Raw genomic sequence first — 6173 nt, forward strand, 5'->3', positions numbered from 1 at the left:
AAGTTATATCTGCCATTTAATTGCACTGGTTTCCTATGACTTCCTAGGCAAGTTTCTTCATGCATCCCAAACATTATACAATATAATATGTGATGGTTATGGCTATATAAATAATACACGGTACGTTACCAGATAGATCTGATTTTGCTTACTTAGGCAATTGTATATATTATGTTCATGATAATATTATCAAGTTAATTATATTTTATCTAAGGACAACACAGCCAGCATTGTCTTTTTGTTATTCCATATGAAGGGGGTCTATAGTGTGTTTGTTTTTGCACATGGTTTCGGTGCCCAGACCAATATAACAATAGATTATTGACAGACGATACTGATTATGAAAAAGTTTGAAGCACCCTCATTTACGTTGGATTGAAAATATTATGGTAGGTTGTAAAGTTAAACCCCATACTGTGCTAATTAATTTAAAAAGAAAGGAAAAAATGAGGCCATCTCATGTGCAGTGATAATCTGGCACTGAATGACTTTAATTAATACACTCCATTAAAACACATCTGTCAACACTTCACACTATCTCTTCAGGTGACATGGTAATCATAATCATCATAATTGCCTTCATAATCATGATCATCATTGTAGTTGCCGTTAACCCATTCTGACCGGGCACCCATTTTGGTGTCAGCATCATGTTATGCTTTAGCTATTTAAAAATAGCAGATCTACAAGCTCATATCGCGCCACCGAGTGGCGCGATACGAGCTTGTAGGTCTGCTATTTTTGAAAAATCGAAGAGCGACTGACATTTTTTAGAATCTGATCTCAGGTCAGAATGGGTTCATCAGACCAGTGTGTGTCCGGCGGAAAACCTCGTATGAATCTGATCTCGGGTCAGAATGGGTTAAGTGACTTGCTCAAGGCCAGCAACTTCACGCCATGGTGTCATCTCAAACAAACTTGAATAGATTGCTGATTATGGGGGGCATTACATAGAGCAGATCAAGGTTTGAGATCTGCATGGCCCACATAATGTTGTCTGCTATGCAGTTTGCTGCAAAACACCTATTACATGCATCCATATGGATGTATATGCACGCAGCATCCTATTTCTGCTTCAATACACTAATGTATTTCCTCATTTATTCATTTTGCTGGGACAAAACGAACTACTTAAAATATGCTTGAAAATAAAATGACATATCCCCAAAACACATAGATCCTTAGAAACTGTGATGATTATTTCATGGTTGCTTTGTTGTACAATGTACAGTATATTTACATATACAGTACATAGATTAATCCAGATTAAAAAAGCATCCCAACTCTGAATCAACCAATGCAGGGCTTTGTTTGTTGGTAAGATTTACTTCACAAAGTACTTTACAAACAGTACCAACTGCCATTATTTTCTTACCAACTATATGCACCATTCAATGCACCAACTGTGTACCATTTAATTGTCAATAAAACATTCTGTAATGTGGAAAGTGATTGAACAAGATGCATCGGTCTCAAATCCCTCTGCGTTAGGCCTCGCTGTAATATGGACGTTGCTAGTTATGAAAATTCCTCCATGACAAATCAAGGATAAAATAAACTTTAATGAGACTTTAATGGTTCTTGTTTTGGCGGTTACCAGATTGTGGATTAAACACCAAACAGCAATGCCACATGCATGCATCTTCACAAATCACTTCAAACATCACAGCGACGGCACACTCTCACATGAATGCTCCTGACGAATCAAATCAAAAGCATGGCATGCATGCACACGCACAGAGGGACAGCAATTTCTCAATTGGCCGCACCAACCATGTGGAAAATGATTTGAATATCACTGGAAATGGGGCTGGTGGAATTGCATCACTTCCGGTTCAGCGAAGCCTGTCGAGCAATTTCAAAACACCAAGAAGAAAATATTCAAAATGAATGACCCCGCGAGCTGAAGGTTCTAATTCTCCTCAATAAATACCCAATTTAAACTCTTACAAAATATGCATTTATACCCTTCCTAGATACCCCACTGAAGGAGGTTCAAATTAATTGGAGAAAAATAAAATTATCTTTTGGATTGTCTAGGCAGATCTCTTCACTAACAAACATTGGATGCATATAGGATTTCATATACCATCTCAACTGGATTTAGAAAATTGTCAGAATATTTGTGTGCGTGCGTGCGTGTGTGCGTGCGTGCGTGCGTGCGTGCGTGCGTGCGTGCGTGCGTGCGTGCGTGCGTGCGTGTGTGCGTGCGTGCGTGCGTGCATGTTGTGAGGGCTGCAGGAGGAGCTGGATGAGTGACAGATGCAGTTTTGTGTTTTATTTTTGATTTGCAATACAGTTTGGTTACATATATAAATAATGACTGACGCAGGTAAATAACCTTTATTGCTTTTAGTTCTGTAATGTAACATACAATTTTATGATTCTGATTTGTATATGATACCTGAGCTGCAATTTCCATGACAACACACAGCGCTGGCATTTTTGAAGGACATGCAGGAGTCTCTCTCTCTCTCTCTTTCTTTGTGTAAAGCTGCATATTTTAAGACGATAGATAATTGATCGGAACGACAGCCTCCTTTCACCTCATTACTCAGGGGGGACAATCGATCCCCAGGGAGAACAAATGTTATCAGCTCATCTTAACCACTCTGTGCTGTTAAACAGTGCCGAAGGAGAGACACAGAGAGAGAGAGAGAGAGAGAGAGAGAGAGAAAGACAGAGAATGCAGATGATGTAAAGTCCACTCAGGATGTAAAGAAACAAAGAGCCAATTACCTACAGCATTGTAACGTTCCTAGTTATTGTATTAGCATTCCCACATATATGTGTGTGTGTGTGTGTGTGTGTGTGTGTGTGTGTGTGTGTGTGTGTGTGTGTGTGTGTGTGTGTGCGTGCGTGCGTGCGTGCGTGCGTGCGTGCGTGCGTGCGTGCATGCGTGCGTGCGTACGAGGGCTGCAGGAGCTCGGAGCTGGATGAGTGACAGACATGGGGACAGAGAGCAGGGTCAAGCAGAACAAAGGCTGCTGCTGGATGAGAGAGGGGAGTGATAGTGTGAGGAGGAGGGAGGGACACAAAGCTCTGCCTTCTGATTGGGGTCGCCCATATCCCAGAAGATGAAACACCACTCTAATCACCCGTTCTGCCTGTCTCATCACCACAGAGTTACTGGCCTCATCACCATGGAGTGATGGAGAGCAGCCGTCTGACAGTGAGGGAGGGAGGAAGGGAGGGGAGAGAGAGAGAGAGAGAGAGAGAGAGAGAGAGAGAGAGAGAGAGAGAGAGAGAGAGAGAGAGAGAGAGAGAGAGAGAGGGAGAGAGAGAGAGAGAGAGAGAGAGAGAGAGATCAGAGGATGAGTTCGGCAGACATACTGTAGATCTGTCCAAGTGCAAAGAAAAACAAAGGGAGAGAGATTATAAAACTGAGTGGCATGTTGGAAAAGAGTGCGACAGAGTAAGTCAGAGACAGACAAAGAAACCAAAGGCCAACTGACCTTGAGTCAGAGAGAAAGGGAGACGGAGAGATCAGAGGCCAGAGTGACACCTGCTTAGCTTTGATTCAGCACACGCTCGCACTGTGTTCAGTGGTGAAATGAAATGCCCACTGGGATTCATGGAAGTCACACATGACGGGCGAGGAGCAGCTGTGCACACACATGCTTATATATTACATGTGCCAAGTGACACAGACACACACACACACACACACACACACACACACACGCACATCATCATTTTAAGTGGGGAGGTGCGTGCGTGCAGTGCTTGTGTGTGTGGGATTGCCTGTCTCCGTGTGTAAACTTGCATGTGTGGTTACGTAAGAACAGTTTCCCCCTCCAGGGCACTTCTTGGAATAGGACCCCTGCAGAATATTCCATCCTTCATTCATGCCATTCCTCATCTCCCTGACAGACAGTCTAATAACATCTCCATTACACAGCACCCCGCGCCCCCCACCCTCCTGACGGCGCACTGGAATACTAAACGTTAACCATTACATGACGTCATACCATGATGAAAGATTGCCGAACATAATATTTGCTATTGCTGTCTGGTGGAAGGAAAGCTAATGTAGGCTAATGTATGTCCAGAATGGTTACGTTGTTATTTTTCTTTTTGTGTGGTTTAAGTGGTTAAATATACTGTGTATTCTTGCATGTACGTGGTCAGAAACCACTTGAAGGTCACTTGGTGACAGTTAGGCCTGCAGTGCACAGCAGTGTACACAGGCTATCAGAGTGATGGGTTATTGTTATTGAATACGAACAGGCATGGCAGGCAGCCACCCACCAGCACATTAATTTCAAACCTCCCCTCACTGTTTGCTGACCTTCCCAGAAGCTGAGACGGTACGTGAGGTTGACCATTGAGGTGTCTTAGAGTTTTTGTTCCTCCCATTTCTTTCAAATTAAATTATATAGTGATTATGTATTCATTGCTTAAAATCTTCAACTCAGGCCTCAGTAGTCTCATTCATTTTGTTCAGTTATATTAAGCAATCGACACAATTCCTTTCTCTCTTGTCTCCCTTTCTTTGTCTTGTGTGTTTCTGTGTGTGTGTCTGACAGTGAGAGAATTGACCTCTGCATGTGTAGTGTGTGTGCATGCGTTTGTGAGTGTGTGCGTGCGTGCGTGAATGCATGTGCATTGTATGCATGTTGCCCTCAGCAGAACTTACCTGTTCAATCCAGGAAAGCATGGTTTTAGATTTTAACCACTTTAATCATTATTTTTTATATTGGCTATTCAAAAATAACAGACAAATAAGCGCATCACTTTGTGCCACACTATGAGCATGTGGATCTGCTAATTATTTCCCCCTAAAATCTTGAGAATGTATGAAACGTTTGAATATACACATGTAGCTGTTATGTAAAGTGAATATTTTTAACTCAAATATTGGCTTCTGGGGCTCCTGGAAAAAAATTGTATTTTTGAGATGTCCTGTTTTTAGCACCAATTATAGCAACATACATTTTTCAGAAAACTGTTAAGGGTTTTAAGAACCCCCCCCCCCCCAAAGCCTGGTCACAACCTAAGAGTGTATTGGCGGAAGTCGGGTCGGAACATCCGTCAGATATGTATTTCCCCCGGTTACAATATTTTTCTCGACCAATCACAAGTTTCATTCACGGAGAATGTAAACAGATTTGTAAATTGTCAACGTAATTTCATGTAGTGGTAGCCTACTACGCTCATTTTTTTATACACTCTGCTAGACAGAGAGAGAGAGAGAGGGGGAGTTAGAAAATGCAGGTGAAATAAAACAGGAGAGCGTTATTAAAGAAAAGGATTATATTGAACCACTGAACAGGAAAGATATATTGATGCAATTTTGCTGTCTAGTCCTCTTGTATTCAGACTGGGGGTGGACTGAGGGGGGGGGGGTGTCAGGGGGTAACTATTTTCTGCGATGGGCTTCTATAAACAGTGGTCACTGCATGAGCTCCTGTCAAAACGGCAGAACATTAGCCAGTGGCATAATTCTCTCTTACCTTTATTCTCTCATGTAAATGGAAAATTACTTTAATTAGAAACTGTGTTGCTTGTTACACTTTCACTCTCTTTTAATTTAAGTGTATTGTTCATTACAAAAGGAATTCAGCCCACTCTTGTGACTCAAACTCTGTCTTTTTTTTCCAACAGAGAGAAGTAATTTATATTTTCTCTCCTCCACCACCACCACCACCCACTCAATATTTATGCATCCTATACTGCACGGCTTTAAAAACAATTCCCCATTGGGTGCAGTTCATGAGCAGATAAAAATGGATGTTTAGTTCATGACTACATCTGAACAAGCTCCCTGTTAAAATGGATGTGCCATTTTTAACACAATGTACTAGCGACACAAGTGACATCATATAACATATGGCATAGATGTGTAACAATGATGAAAGACTGTTCATTGTCCCCACTGCTGTATAGTGTTATTTTCTTACTGACTTATTTTTTCTTGCTTGTATATTTACAAGTGATGTATACTTTGGTAGCTTATGCCTTAACACATGTCATAACTGTACACATAATACTTCAGCCTATATGGTTCACACACAGAGAAACCTGAGTGAAGGGGTCACTACATAAGCCTAGAGACAGCTGTTACTAAATTATGGTAATCTTAGTTAACTTGCTCACGGGATCCCTCAAGAGTTATTTACGAGGCAACCTGAGATAACAGAGCCTTATATTAGGGGTGTAATTAAACTCCA

The sequence above is a fragment of the Protomyctophum parallelum genome (genome assembly GCF_964188405.1).
Source record: "Protomyctophum parallelum genome assembly, chromosome: 9".
Classification (NCBI taxonomy): domain Eukaryota; kingdom Metazoa; phylum Chordata; class Actinopteri; order Myctophiformes; family Myctophidae; genus Protomyctophum; species Protomyctophum parallelum.